Raw genomic sequence first — 16,887 nt, forward strand, 5'->3', positions numbered from 1 at the left:
AAAATCCATGTTTTTTCCCAAAATGGTAGTTTTTAGTTCTGAGACTGACTGAATATTTCCATCCATGGAAGTCTTTCTACAGAACACTGGATTTGTATTTTCTCTGGATCTTTCCCAACATTCTCTTTATTTCAGTATTGTTTAGAGTATTACAGTGGATTACTTGAATGTTCAGTATAGGGAAAGTCTGTTCCTTCCCTCTAAAATATAAAATGCACCTGTAATATAATAATGGAATGGCATCTAACATACAGCACAAAAAGACAATGAGTAAAAGGTTGACACACCTGACATAAGCTAAGTTAAATTAAAATAATGAAAGAGAATGAAAAATGGGACAATTGGGAGAATCCAGAAAACGTTCCACAAATTAATTCAAAGCAAAAATGAACCATGACAAGTTTGGAAATCTGCAACATTTTCTTATAATTAGGTGTCAGTACAAAGGCTTGTCTCAGTAAACTTAACTACATATATAGTACAATTTGCTCTGTAGCAGGGCAGATATTTTTTCAAAACCACCACCATTATATGTCTTACATGTAGATATAATACAATCATTTAAAACCACTTCTTGTTTCTCAGCTTCTGCAGGGTCTCTTTCACATCTTTGTTCCCTAGACTGTAAATCAGAGGGTTCAGGCTGGGAATCACCAGGGTGTAAAACAGTGAGGTCATTTTGTCCTGATCTAGGGAGTAGGAAGAACTGGGACAGAAGTACATGAAGAGCATGGTTCCCTGGAAAATGGAAAATGCAGTGAGGTGGAAGGCACAGGTGGAGAAAGCTTTGACCTTCTCCTCAGCGGAGTGGATCTTTAAAACAGATAAGATGATATAGCAATAGGAAACAAGGACTCCTGAAATTGTGCACAGTTCTATAAATCCAAAAATAGTGAAAATGACCAGCCCATTGATCTGAGTATCTGAACAAGATCTTAAGAGGAGAGGAGGGATATCACAGAAGAAATGATTAATCTCATTAGACCCACAGATACTCAGGTGGAATGTCAGAATGGTGTGTATCAGAGCATCTGCCAGTCCCACCAAGTAAACCCCAGCCAGGAGCTGGGTGCACAGCCTGCTGGACATGTGGGTTGTGTACAGAAGGGGGCTGCTGATGGCCTTCTACCATTCGAAGGCCATCACTGCCAGCAGCACACATACAGCATCAGGGAATACCCAGAAGGTGAAGAATTGCAGAGTGCAGCCAATGAAGGGAATCGATCTGTTCTCAGCAAGCAGGTCCACCAGCATCTTGAGGCCAACTGCATTGGAGTAGCAGAGGTCAGAGAATGAGAGGTGACTGAGGAAAACATACACGGGCATGTGCAACCAGGAATCCACTCTGATTAAAATGATCATTCTGAGATTAGTCAGGAGAATAATGAGATAAACTACTGGAAGTGACAAAAATAGAACTACTTTCATTTCAGAATTATTGATAATTTTCAAGAGAAAGAATTCTGATAATGATGAACAATTTCCACTGTTCATTCTTCTTTGTTCTTATTAGAAACTGCTGGAAAAATCGACAGGACAAAGATAGATTAACTATTGATTTTTCTACATATCCATATGATTGAGGCAGAACATGCTTCATTTCTATAAACTTTTCTTTCAATAATAAACATCCAAGGAATGTCCCACTGTGAAAGTTTTACTGTGCTTTATAGAATGAAGAACATGGATAACGGATGCACATTTAGACCATAATGTTAAGTGAAGTAAATAAAAAAATTCAAGCTTAAATATTGCATGATTTCTCCTATACAGAAACCCTAAATATAATTAAAGAGCAATATACTAGCTAGATAGGAGGTAGGGAGGTAGATCTTGATCAAGTGGGAAGAGGATGAAGAGATGAAGAGTGGAGAAGGGAGGTGAGAGGAAGGGTAGAATTAAGATTGTTACGTATGCAAAGCAAATCCCTCCTAAGAATGTACTGCAGACATGCACCAAATCAAATAAAAATGCAGTACAAATGATGCTTCATCAAGCTAAAAAAACAAAAGCTTCTTAAGCTGATCAACCTTGATTATACATTCAATTACACTTCTTGAGCCATGTGACATACTCTATGCTAGCACTTTCCATGTAAGAATTGACATGAATTCAAACTTGGATCTTAGATTAAAAATGATAGAAAAATATAGAAGTAGCAAGACCATCCAAAACACACAATACTAAATATCCCATATGCTGGACAAAAGAATAATAATTATTACATTGTTTAAGAAGCATTGTCTAGTTCATTGCAGTTGATGATGTTGCTTACCAAATAAAATATTTTATATTGTGTTGTCCAGGTTTCATTAAAAAAATAAAATATTTTTCAACTTTTTTGTCAAACAATGTCACTTGATTTCTATGGCTTATATTACCCCTTTTTCTACTTCATCCAACTCTGCAAACAAATCCATTAAAAAAGGAAAGAGATACTATAATATCAAGTGGGGACAGCAATATATAATAATTAAACTGGCTTATCATTGGCTTTTAATTTGACTTTTTCATTAAAAAGAAAATGGGACAGAGATAGTAAAATTCTTACATATACAAGCTTCTATTTCTTATGTTTATATTATTATTTGTGTACATGTGTGGTTGAAGTTTCCAGTATATATTCTTATACATAAAAATTGGAAGAGGAGTAGTCTTTATTTCTTTTAGATATTAATATGGTAAGGACTCAAGTTTGCATAAATGTGTATGTTTTACTTGTTAACTCTGATTATTTATATAAATCTAGAACAAACTTAAATTTGAAAGTATCACATAACTTGTGGACTGACTTTTACAAGGAGTGGACTAGTATAAATCTGCATTAAAATATGATTAAGTAAAAACTTTACAATTCCTATACAAAGGCAAAATGAAATTGGTAACATTCACACAGGTCTAGCATGAATATATCACAATAGAGCCATTAGAATACAGTTTATTTTACTGAATAATCAGCTATAAAATCATTCAAATATACATAACTCAAGACTTATTTCTCCACTTGAGAAAGAAAGCAGAGTTCTAATTTTCCTGTGTTGATTAAACATGGCCATTCATAAACTCACCTGGTACAAGAAAATCTCCTGTCCCTTTCTCTTGTGCCTGAACAGTATGCAGATCATATTGATTTTCACCTGTCAGTAATCCCTGACATCATGTCAGCCTCTCTTTGGGTCTTTTGTGCTATCCCAACATAATTAATTGAATTCCTGGATCAGGTGCAATATTTTCCTCTGGGACTCCTGCAATATATTCATAGGGCTGAACTTTTATTTCTTAACCAAAATCAGGAAATTAATATCTGGAACTCTCTAGATTGTTTTAACACTACGATTCAAGGTACTATAAATTCATGCCTTCTTTGAGTGAAATCACACATCAAATGAAACTGAAGCACATCCTGTACATAATAATTTCCATGTCCTTTCCAAAGAAGGACACTATATCCTGGTAAAGGGAACAATCCAAGAGGAAGACATGACAATCATAAATATCTATTCACCAAACACTTGTGTGCCCAACTATATAAAACAAATACAAACAGACATGAAAAGTCATATATGCACTAGTACAGTTGTAGTAGGGGACCTCAACACCCCACTGTCACAAATAGATAGATTAACTAGACAAAAAATAAGTGATGAAATATTAGAACTCCATTGAACTCTTGAACAAATGAACTAAACAGATGTTTACAGAGTCTTCAACACACAAAATCAGAATACACATTCTTCTCAGCTGCACATGGGTCATTCTCAAAAATAGAATACTCACACACAGAACATATTCAAGTAAGTACAAAGAAATTGAAGTTATCCCCTGTATATTATCAGACCATAGTGCGATGAAATTGGAGATCCATAGCAAAAGAATCTAGAAACATTTCATAAAAATGCGGAAATTGAAGAACACACTTCTGAATAACCAATGGGCCACAGAGGAAATTAAACAAGAAATCAGACAGTTCTTTCAATTAAATGACAATGACAATACAACATATCGGAAACTATGGGACACAATGAAAGCAGTCTTACGAGGGAAATTCATAGCAGTGAATACACATATTAGGAAAACAGAATGAACCCAATTAAACAACCTGATACTGAACCTCAAGCTTCTAGAAAAGGAAAAGCAAGATGACCCCAAAGCTCAAAAAAGGGAGGAAATTATAAAGATCAGAGGAGAAATCAATGCAATGGAGACTAAGAGAATGACACAAAAAATCAATGAAGCCAAGAGTTGGTTCTTTGAAAGAATCAACAAAATTGACAAACCCTTAGCCAACCTTATCAGAAAAAGGAAAGAAAAGGCCCAAACCCATGCAATTAGGAGTGAAAAGGGTGAAATTGCAACAGACCCAGCAGAAATCCCGAGGATCATCAATACCCACTTCCAGAACCTATATGCCAATAAGATGGACAACACAGAAGAAATGGACAGATTCCTAGATATATATGAATTACCAAAGTTGAACGAAGAAGACCTAAAAATTCTGAACAACCTAATATCAACCAATGAAATTGAAAATGTAGTTTAAAACGTATCAACTAAGAAATGCCTGGGCACTGATGGCTTCACTGCTGAATTCTATAAGACATTTAGAGAGGAACTGCTGCCACTACTGTTTAAACTCTTCAGTGGAATTGAAAGAGAAGCAATATTCCCAAATCCATTCCTGGAAGCAATCATCACCTTGATCCCCAAAGCAGAGAAAGACCCAACCGAAAAAGAGAACTCTAGGCCAATCTCACTAATAAACATAGATACAAAAATCCTTAATAAGATACTGGCAAATAGAATGCAGAAGATCATCATAAAGATCATACACCCTGATCAAGTGGGATTCATCTCAGGGATGCAGGGATGGTTCAACATATGCAAATCAATCAATATAATACACTATATCAATAGAGCCAAGGACAAAAACCATATGATTATCTCAATAGATGCAGAAAAAGAATTTGAAAAACTCCAACATTCATTTATGATAAAAACCCTACAAAAAATTGGAATATATGGTCTCGACCTCAAACTGGTAGAGGCCATCTATGAAAAATCAACAGCCAATATCATCCTAAATGGTCAAAAGTTGAAATCCTTCTCACTAAAATTAGGAACAAGACAAGGATGTCTACTATTACCACTCTTGTTCAATATAGTTTTGGAAACATTAGCCACGGCAATTAGATGAGAGAAAGAAATAAAATGAATAACGATAGGAAATGAAGAAGTCAAATTGTCATTATTTACAGATGACATGATACTGTATATAGAAGACCCCAAGAACTCCACCACAGGTCTTCTAGACTTAATAACCAAATTCAGTCAAGTAGCTGGTTATAAGGTCAACACACAAAAATCAATAGCTTTCTTTTATGTGAATGACAGACTCACTGAGAGAGAAATAGGGCAAACAATTCCTTTCACAGTAGCATCCAAAAAACTGAAATACCTGGGAATCAGCCTAACAAAAGAAATCAAAGACCTCTTCTCTGAAAACTAAAGCACTCTGAAAAGAGAGATTGAATATGATATCAGAAAACAATCCAAACATTCATTTGGAACAAGAAGAGACCCAGAATAGCAAAAGCAATTCTAGGTAACAGAGACATGGCAGGGAGTATCACAATCCCCAACCTGCAACTACACTACAAAGCTACTGTGATAAAAACATCATGGTACTGGCAAAGAAACAGACCTGAGGATAAGTGGAACAGATCAGAAGATGCAGAAACAATGCCAGACACACTCAGCCATCTCATCTTTGATAAAGGAGCCAAACACCCTCACTGGAGGAAAGATAGCCTCTTTAATAAATGGTGCTGGAAAAATTGGCTTTCAACTTTCCAAAGATTAAAATTAGACCTATATCTCTTGCAGTGCACTAAACTAAAATTGAAATGGATTAAAGATCTAAATATTAAAATAGAAACTCTGAACCAGTTGGAACAGAGGTTAGGTAGAACTCTTGAAGACATTAGTGTAGGAAAAGATTTTATGAACAAAACCTCAGTTGCCCATGAACTAGCACAAACAATCAATAAGTGGGATCTCTTCTTATGAAAAAGCTTCTGCATAGCAAGAGAAAACACCAGCAGTGTGAAGAGACAACACACAATGTGGGAAAAAATCTTCACCTGCTTTTCCTCAGACAAAGCTCTACTATCTTGAATCTATAAAGAATTTCAAAAGATCAGAGCCCCCAAATGTAAAGACCCAATCCGAAAATGGGCATCTGAAATGAACAGACATTTCTCAGATAAAGAAGTAGAAATAGCAAATAAATACATGAAAAAATGTTCAACATCACTGGGCATTTGAGAGATGCAAATGGAAACAATGCTGAGATTCCACCTCACTCCAGAAAGAATGGCTGCTATCATGAAATCAACGAATAACAAATGCTGTGGGGATTTGGGGAAAGAGGAACTCTGCTCTACTGCTGGTGGGAGTGAAGGGTGCTTCAACCACTGTGGAAATCAGTATGGAGATACCTCAAAAACTAGGACTGGAAGTCCCATTTGACCCTGCTATTCCACTGCTGGGGATCTTCCCCAAAGAATTAAAAGAATCATACCACAGTGATATACGTGTGCCCATGTTCATAGCAGCACACTTTGTGATAGCTAAAACTTGGAAACAGCCCAAATGCCCATGAACTGGAGATTGGATAAAAAAAACTTGGGTTTTTTACAAGATAGAGTACTACTCAGCCATAAAAAATGAGAAATTAGAGACATTTATAGCTCAGTGGATGCACATTGAGGTGATACTCTTAAGTGAAATAAATAGGACACACATGTATAAATACTGAATAGTTTCTCTGTTGTGAGAAACTGAAAGAGTAAATAAGGACTAAATGTGTAATAGGTAATGTGAAACAGGAAGAAAAGGGGCAAAGGGGAAGGAAGTGGGAAGGCTAAGGGAAAGGATAGAAGGGAATGGGATTAATATGAGAAAATGGAAAAATAGGAATGAAGTCTTTGTAAATAGGGAGGACTGGAGGGGTTGAAGGGAAGGCTGGGCAAGGGTGAAAAATAAGAACCAAGAGAGACTATGTAAAGTTGCAAATTTCCAATGATGAATGTCATTATATTGTATACCTAAAATGTACCAACGATTAGACTGAATAATCGATAATGTAAAATAGGAAGAGAAGGTCCAAAGGGGGTAGGTGTATTGGGAGGGGCAGAGGAAAGGAAAGAAGGGAAAGGAAAAATGATGAGAAATGGAAAAAATGAAAATAAATTCTTTGTAAATAGGGAAGGGTGTAGGGGGTGAAGGGAGGGCAAGAATGGGGAAAAAAGAAGAACCAAGATGCATTATGTAAAGGTACAGTTCCCAATGAGAAATGTAATTGTGTTGTATACCTACAATGTACCCATAAAATAATTTAATAAATTGCAAAAAAATAATTCCATGTCCTTTCATTGTCTATCTTGACTCTTCCATTACGAAAACAGTCTCCGTCACTCCAATGTAGATGTGATTTAATCCTAGATACAGGTAGTGTCATTAATCATTATCTGATTTCTCCCCCAAGTCCACACCCACCACTTTCATTACAGTTGCTTTATTTCTGTGCAATCTTCACTATCCCTAGAAGGTTCTCTTTAATGTTTTTTTAATCTGATCAAATTGGTTTTATTTTTCTATAGTCAGTGGCTTATAGATTTGCCTCAGAAATAGTAGTTAAATATATTCAGTTAGTTAAGTTGGTGAATGTCCGACCAAGAGAAGTAACTTATTTTTAGACCAATTTTTACTGACAGTTTACAAATACAAGGGGGAAGTTGATCATTGTAGAGTGCAAACATGTAGAAATAAAAGACCTGAAGAAATATGTTAGAATACTGATTTAAAGAATTAGCCAACCTTTGTTTATGTTCTATAGCTACTTTGGTGATCTGTTATTTCCAATAATGTTTAATAATAGGCAGCAAAGGATGTGTTAATTTTGTGTGCTACATAATATATCCCCTATAACCAACAATATAATGCTCTAAATGCACCCCAACATGAGTCTTTTATTTTACTCACTAACTTCTGTAGACTTTTTCATTAGGAAGGATTGAGGACTAAATTCTTCATTTATGTATTTCTGACTGCAAAATACCTGAATTCTAGTTTTTGTGTGTTTTTCTAGCAATTCTTTTGTTGGAAGGGAAAATGTTATGTTTAAATGTATACTGTTGTACATATCTTAATATATGTCCACACAATTATTTTATATTATTTAACTTATCTCTTTCTATATCATGTATTTCCTATGTTATAATGTGTTTCCATCTCTAACAACTTCATTATACAGATATCAAAAGAGATCCATGCATAATCAGTGCACATCAGGAATTTTATAGGCATAGTATCTGTCTAACCCAAAGCACTTGTTCTCAATGGGTCTCTCACTACAATGCTGTAAGAAAAAATGTATATCTCTTTTTGAAAAGCAATCTCTTGTGAACTCTCATGGATTATTACAGTGTATTTATGCTAATTTCACAAAAATTGATGATTCTTGGGTTTCTAAGGGAATTGGAGAGGTCATCCAATCCCATCTCTACACCAAGTCAACATCCTAGCAGAATTTGAGTGCAAAAAAATCCGATAGAAATAGCTACCAGGTTGATTAAAAAAATCTGTTTTATTCATTGTAGTGGGACATTTCAATATGTTTAGCACTGGTCTCAAAAGTCCTGCCTTATCACAGAATTCTAGGAATCAAATAGAAACTAAATGTCCTTGTGCAACAAGGCTGTGAGGCACAAAAGCCATGGGGCAGCCTCTGTGCACTGTGTCCCATCTTCTATGGGATGTTTCATAACATGTGAATGATGGCTGCATGAATAGAGTTTAGAAAATTCATTAAAGACTCCTAATGAATCTAATGAATAATTATCTACTCCATAAATCCTGTCTTAATGTAGTTACCTTAATTCTTAGTGAATAGCAAGTAAATGAATAATTTGATGTATAAAATTTATAACAACTGAGAGATATAAAGAAATGTATGCACACAAATATTGCAACTCATTGTTATCTTGAGTCTGACCTGACAGTAGACAGGGGCAATATTTCCCTATAATGAGGGAATAACAAATATAAATGACTAAAATATTTTCATTTAGGGAAAGATTTTTTAGTGATACATTGCAATTTCTTTTCCTGTTTTATTGTCATTCTTTGGCTAGTAGCACTGATAGAAAAATAACTTTTTTCCAGAGGGGGGAATTATTGGAGACAGATCCAAAGTAACTAATTTTAATGTTTTCCACACATTAAAGACACTCATGTGATTGTGCTCCCCAGGAACTGTACTATCCGTATCTTCTTCTCTGACATATATTAGAAAGAATGGACAATCCTTTTAGTCCAAAAAATATGGAAGGTATTTTTGGTACCTATTAATTTTGCCATCACGTTATTCACTCTCTCCAAGGAATACAATTCCCTTCAATTTAAACATTGTTAGACAGGACCTAAATTTACCTTAATAATCATACTAGCCCCTTGTAATCTGGTCCTGTATTTCCTAAATAATTACTTCTGTGTAATTATTTTCTATGTAATTAAATTTCTATGTGGGAAACTAGCCCTTTGAGAATAATAATGTGAATTTTTCTCTTTACCCAAACCTCAGCCCAGAAAATGTGTTAATTTGTAAGGATAGAAAAAAGCTACAAATGGCACTTGATTTTTATTTTATAAGTGGATATCTAGCTCCAGGAGTCATCAGGGAAATAAACATTCACTATCTAATACTAACATGATGCACAAGATTAAATATTTGTGAGCATCCTAAACAAATGGAGGATTCACACACTGTGAACAATCATGTGCATTACACACACACACACACACACACACACTCATATATTATTAACCCCTATTTCTCACAGAGATAAATATATGTCTACCCAAATAAAGGCATAAGAATGTTCACAGTAATATTATTACTAATGAGAAAAGGGAAGACAACTAATTGTATGACTATCAACATTAGAGAAGATAATGATATTTTTGCACAAATACTGCACCACAATGACAATTAATTTACTGCAACTACATGCAGAAACTTCACGTGGTTTGCAAAGATTACAAGATTGGAAATAAGATCCAAGAGTTGAATAATGAGAAATATGCTGAATAGTGTCATTTGGATTTTAGGATTACTGGAAACTCCCCAGAAAATGAATTCATTCAAGGAGGTAGTTTTCTGCTTTTGTTCTTTTTTATTGTGTTTTTGTAGTGCTCAAATGTGATCAAAAAATTGCTGGAAGTATTAACTCTTATTTCAGTCAGATAAATGGAATCTGTACATCAGAAAAGACTTCTGGTGTTATTTCCTTTATTGCCAGCAGCTTTTTAGGCTACCATAAAATCCCTGAGATGATACTCTTTAGAAGCAGCAAGTTTTGTTTCAGGTCACAGCTTTAGGGGTTCAGCTATCATCATTTGGCCCCTTTGTTTAGGCTTTAAAAGGTGTCCCAGCAGGGCAGCTGCACATAGCAGAGGGAGTTGGTGACCATGTTGTACCTGGGAAGGAAGCAAGGAGAAGAAACAAATGTGCCAGGGCCTCAGTAATGAGTTAAGGACACATTCTCAAATGGCTGGGAGATTTCCAGCTAGCCGCACCTCTCACTGGACCCCACACTTCCAATAGCTCCCTGCTATGGTACAGACTTTCAGCACATGAGCCTCTGCATGACATTCACCCCCTCCATAAAAGGTCCTATAAAGCTGTGTGTCCACTACTGTGACATCTCCATGGCATTCAGAATTTGAAGAGGTTACCATGTAAAAAGGGTGGTGCTTAAATTGATTTAGTCTTCTGAATCTCATCCTGTCTTCATTGCTTTCTTTCAGATCGAAAAAGATAAGAAATGTAGTCTAATATTATTTACATACCTTAAGTGACTCATCTTTTTTATACTTGGTCCAGGACTATAACGTGTTTCCAAGTCACTCTTGACCTGTGCATTCCTCTTCTTTCTTTCCCTTTCTTTCTTTCTCTTTCTTTCTTTCTTTCTTTCTTTCTTTCTTTCTTTCTTTCTTTCTTTCTTTCTTTCTTTCTTTCTTCCTTCCTTCCTTCCTTCTTTTCTTTCTTTCTCTCCTTTTCCTTCCTTCCTTCTTTCTCTTTGGTACTTAGGGTTCATCTCAGGACTTTCACCCTGAGCCACATCCCCCCCCTTAATTATCTATCTATCTATCTATCTATCTATCTATCTATCTATCTATCATCTATCTATACCTGAGCCAGCCTCTTCCTAATTTTCAAAGTATCCTAGATTGGGCTACAGCTTGCCACCCTCCAGGCTGAACTTCCCAGAGTGCTGGCACTGGAGGTATGAAACCCCACACCCACTTACCTTGGGCTTTATTTCTATCCTGAAACGTTTTACTTTGGGAATGTCACAGATACAATATGGAATATAACGGGACCCCTGGCTCAAGCTTCTGCAATTGTAATGGATAATTAAGGAAGCCAGTGTGTCTTATGTTGGCCTTCAAATGTACAGATATTCCCTGGGTTTCCCAAGAAGCTCATTCAGTGCCTGAGTCTCACAAAACTAGAGATTGTAACAAAGGAAAGTATCAAGAAGATAAACAGATGGATGTTTTATATTCTTAGGAAATTATGATTCGTATCTTTGTAGATTCTTTAACTTCTCGTTCATACCCATTTTATGTGTATTTAGATAGTAGAGTGTGTGGAGGTATATGTAAGTTTCTGTGTATTTTAGATACTTATCATACCTTCAGGGAATTTTTGTATATCAACATCCAATAAGCACCCAAAAATGTTGGATTATCTTTTACTCTTTACTTTCCAGTTCTGTGTGTCTCAGACATGATGTAAGTGCTTGGGACAATAAGGACAGAAGGTGCAGCCTTGGGATAAAAAATGCTTAGTTTCTCACATTGGAGAGAATGACTAAAGAAATAAGGATATATAATGATTTAAGGGAAATGAATAGAGAAGCATTTAACTAGGGTGAAGATAAAGAAGAAGAAAAAAAAGAAGAGATAGAGATACTGATCAGGCCTGTCATATTTCATTTATATCCTAAAATGGTGGTACTACTTTTCTTTCCAAACATAATGGACCTATCAACCTCTATGTACCTCAGGATTTCTCTGATTGCCAAGACCCTTGATCAACATCCCTTCCTCTCCCCTCCATGTCTCTACTTAGGTCGCACACTTAATATCGCTAAGAATGACTTTCTCCTCCATACTAAATGGGACATTGTCTCTGGATTACAGCCTCATTCTTCTTACCTCAGAATGGCTGAAAGCCTTACTGTAAATTGATTGCTCATTTTAAGTACTTTTTATTCCTTCTCTTAGAATATGAGATTCTCTGGTAAATACACTGGATTTGCCATGAAATATACAGTGCCAAGAGGCAATTAGTAAACACTTAATAGACTTCAGTATAATTGAAGTTGAATGAGCATGTGAGCAAATCCTACTGTGGCACATCTGAGAAAATCAGGAAAACTTACACAGGGAATAGTTCAGATCCATACACAATAATAATTGAACATGGCACATGGGGAGATCTGCAACATTTACTTATATTAAAAATTAATGTAAACACTTATTTCAATAAGTTAACTGTGTGCCACAATTCATGGTCCATAATGCAATGCAATTTTTCAAAATAAGCAACATTATATGTGTGTTACATCTAGATGTAATGCAATTATTTAAAACCACTTTTTGTTTCTCAGCTTCTGCAGAGCTTCTTTCACATCCTTGTTAAGTGACTGTAGATCAGCTGGTTTAACATGGGAATCACAGTGAGGTCATTTTGTCCTGATCAAGGGAGTAGGTAGAACTGGAATGGAAGTACATGAAGAGCATGGTTCCCTGGAAAATGGCAAGTGCAGTGAGGTGGGAGGTGTAGGTGAAGAAAGCCTTGAAACTTCCCTCAGCAGAGCAGATCTTTATGACTGCTAAGATAATATAAAAATAAGAGACAAGAATGCCTGAGATGGTGCTCCATTCTATAAAATCAAAAATAGTGAATATCACCAACTCATTAACCCATTTGTCAGAACAAGATACTAATAGAAGAGCAGGGACATCACAAAAGAAATGATTGATTTCAATAGACCCACAGAAACACAGGTGGAATGCCAGTGGGCTGTGTATCAGAGCATCTGCCAGTCCCACCAGGTAAACCCCCACCACCAGCAGGGAGCACAGCCTCCTGGACATGTGAGTGTGTAGAGCAGTGGGCTGCTGATGGCTTTGTACCAGTCAAAGGCCATGACTGCCATCAGCAGACACTCAGAGTCTGCAAAGATACAGAAGGCCAGAAACTGCAGAGCACAGCCCAAGAAAGGGATTGACCTGCTCTGGGCCACCAAGTCCACCAGCATCTTCGGCCCAATTGCTGTGGAATAGCAGAGGTCAAAGAGAGTGAGGTGGCTAAAAAGTACATGGGCGTGTGCAGATGGGGATCCATCATTATCACAGTCATCATGCCAAGGTTTGCCAGGAGACCAAAGAGATAAACCAGGAGAAATACAGTGAAAAGGTTCATTTTGATATCTCTGTTACCAGTAATTCCCAGGAAACTGAATTCATTCAAGGCAGAGCAATTTCCCCCATCCATTCTTCTTTCTCTTGTCTAAACTTAAAAATATGAGAGGTCCATTTTAATTCTTTTGTACATTGCAAAATAACTGTAAAGCAGAACACCTTTAGTTCCTGTAGAGTTTTTTTATCCTCACAAATATTGGATGCTTTTGAGAACACTAAAATCATCAATCCAAAATAGTGGTTGAGAAATTTTGAGTGAAGTCTAAATATATATCATAACCTATGTGCCTGTTTTTGTCTTCTCTAATTTATCTGGAACTTTTACTGTCCTAATTTCAGCTAAAATATACTTAATGATTGAAATGTCAATAAATCTTCCAAATAATATGAATGAGATACAATTTTTAGGGAAATTACATCATGAGAAATACAGTTTAGTGCTTGCTATGCTTCTTAAAAAGTGATCATCAACATAGAAAAAAAGTACAATTTTTTATCATTTTCAAACTTCATCAGGGTTTTAAAAGACCATCTAGTAATTCTATAAATAATGGAAATACTGACAAATAAAAATAAATATTATTCTACTCTTCTAGCTCTTTAGTATTTGATAAGACATGAAATAAATATTACTGGCAATTTCCTAAAAAATATTATGATTTTGCCTCTGTGCTCTTTGCTTACTATAGTGGAATTTTGGAGCTAAAAAATTAGTCTTCTGGTTGCTCCAAAATAAATGCTAAAATGCAAGTGAGAGAACAAATTATAATCCATACATTTGCATTATATCACAATTTATGAATGTATGCATTGCATATAGCAAATTGGGTTTATAAAAAATTGAAAAGTAGATAAAGTACTATTGTAAGTTTAAACACATGTAGTTTCTCTTCCTTGAGTGTGTGAGCATTCATGAATAGGTGAGGTATTTTCATATGTGCATGATTATTTATTGAAATATGAGAAGTGGAATGTGTGGGGTGTATACTTGTGAGATTTTTGTTTGATTTTTTGGTAAGGTAACTGTTGTATGGTATACATGGACTTAAACTGTCACATATAGTTATTTCTAATGTGATACTTATTTCTAATGTGATATTTTAGGTTTATATTAAGCTAAAAATATCTGAAATTTATGTACATACTTACACAATGATAAAATGAATAAAATCTTCCTATGAACCCAGATTAAAGATAAATGAGGAAAATGAGATTTTGTGCATACTAATAAATATAGTAAGAGCCTTCTTTCTGAGGAGAAATTACCAGTTTGAAAATTAGATTTCAGAATACATTCTACTAAGCAACCTAGTATAAAATCATTAGGTTTTCCCTCATCAGCTAGGTTTGTTCATTTCATTATTTTATGCTACTTTTTAATTTGGAAACTTAAGAACTTACCTGAGATGAGCAATGCTTTTGTAACTGAACATTAGGCAGAAAGCATTTTATTCTACCAGGAACCTTTTGGGACTTAACTCTCTGAAGCTACTTTTATTAGGCTTCCAATTTGTACAAACATGTAATTAATTGTGTTTCTGGGTCTGTGTTTTCCCTTGTGACTACAAGAATCACTGGAGCACAGTGGAGCTTGCCTCTTGAATATAGTTCCCAACTCATGTATGTCAGATTGAAGCTGCAAATTGATTCTATACCATATAATATGTACAAGGCATATAAGTTTTCTAGTATAAAATATTATCTGTCTCATGCTCATCTACCTGGAACAGAATGTAATTAAACAGCCCTCCAAAGAATCCTCACCAAACCATTCCCTTTTTCATTTGTTTTTTGAGTGTTCAAACATTCTTTCTCCAAATTACTAAACTATTATTACCTTTTGTTGATATTTGTATTGAGAAATAATACATGAACTACAAAACTCACACTGAACATTTCTTTGGTATGTAGTGCGGTCACAAGGCTGGAGAATGACCATGACTGTCTACTTGTAGAACACTTTTTATCAGCTCAAATACAAAGACATCAGTGTAGGAATGAGTCCACCCTCTCCTTTTCCCACAACCCTTGGCTAACTCTATGCTGCTATCTGACTCTGTGTCTTCATCTATTCTAGAGTTAAATATTAACAGAGAGCCCCTGTGTTTGCTTACTGGGGTTAGTTTTTCACTTACCATACTTTAAATATACACCCATCTTTTAGCATTTACTTCTTTTGGATGAATAAATAATATGCTGTTCCATGGATCCAATATATCATGTTTATTTGTTCATTGGTAAAAGGGCTTGTAGATTGTTTCTACTTTTTGGCTCCTAGGAGTAATGCTGCTATGGATACTCATTTCTTCGTGCCCTTCAAACACTACAGGGTTTACACAATCTTTTCACATTCCCATCCCTAATCACCTGTTACCCTTCTGCAGTTCAATAATTTTATGACTGCGCCACATTCTCTACATGCAGTAGAAAAGAATGAGATATTATTTTTAATTATGCTTAATTTATTTCTATCAGAAATTCTCTATTACTTCTAAGTCTTTAGGAATAATATTGGTGTTTACTGTTTTTGAATTTTTATTTTGGAAAGGTTATTCCTTCCTGAGTATTCATTGTTACTATTTTAGATCTTTAATACTGGAAAGTACTGAACAAAGAGTAGAAATTCATTGCACTTTGGAATTTATTCTGTTACTATAATTCATACGTGTCAGGATGATTCATTTAAGGATTATGTGTGAATAATGACTCTTCTGAACAATGTAGAGTTTCACATTTGTTTTTTAAATGATTTTATTTTCCTTTATTTATAATTGTTCCCCCCCAAATTAAAAATTCATGACAATCTGACTTCCATATTTTCCAAGCACCTTCCCAACAGTGAGAAGTTCTGCCTGCTGCTTACCCCTCAGCCACCACTGCAACCTCCAGTTTGAGTGAATGACCTCAGGGGGACCAGAGCCAGCCCCACTCCCACAGTGGCCTGACTGAAGAGTCTGCCACTCTATCTCTCTCTGTGTGCTGCTCCTCATTCCATTATTCAGTGTCCATGGTGAGTCTCTGCAGAGCAAAAAATAAAAATATTGAAAGAAAGAGAAAGAAAGGAAGGAAGGAAGCAAGAAAGAAAGAAAGAAAGAAAGAAAGAAAGAAAGTCAGGAAAGTGATCACACACTCACTCAATTATTTATTTATAAAGTTAAAACCTAAAAATAAAAGAAACTGTAAGGAGAAATTTAGAACTCCACAATGGGCTGATAACTTGGGTCCACTAAAGATGACTTTTGGACACATCTTCCTTAGAGAAGCACTTCTTGTTTATCCTCTCTGAAATTCTGCTGGCATTTAAGCACTTCAGTCAACATAAAACTGTTT

General features: G+C 35.5%; 2 pseudogenes; both read right to left on the minus strand.

The window, feature by feature from the left end:
• Positions 1-561: 561 nt before the first annotated feature.
• LOC101709403 (olfactory receptor 5W2-like) lies at positions 562-1,757 on the minus strand (annotated as a pseudogene).
• Positions 1,758-12,716: 10,959 nt separating this feature from the next.
• LOC147828862 (olfactory receptor 5W2-like) lies at positions 12,717-13,630 on the minus strand (annotated as a pseudogene).
• Positions 13,631-16,887: the final 3,257 nt, after the last annotated feature.

The sequence above is a fragment of the Heterocephalus glaber genome, unplaced genomic scaffold, assembly GCF_053883595.1.
Source record: "Heterocephalus glaber isolate CG9 unplaced genomic scaffold, H.glaber_assembly_v1.0 deba00000896, whole genome shotgun sequence".
Classification (NCBI taxonomy): domain Eukaryota; kingdom Metazoa; phylum Chordata; class Mammalia; order Rodentia; family Bathyergidae; genus Heterocephalus; species Heterocephalus glaber.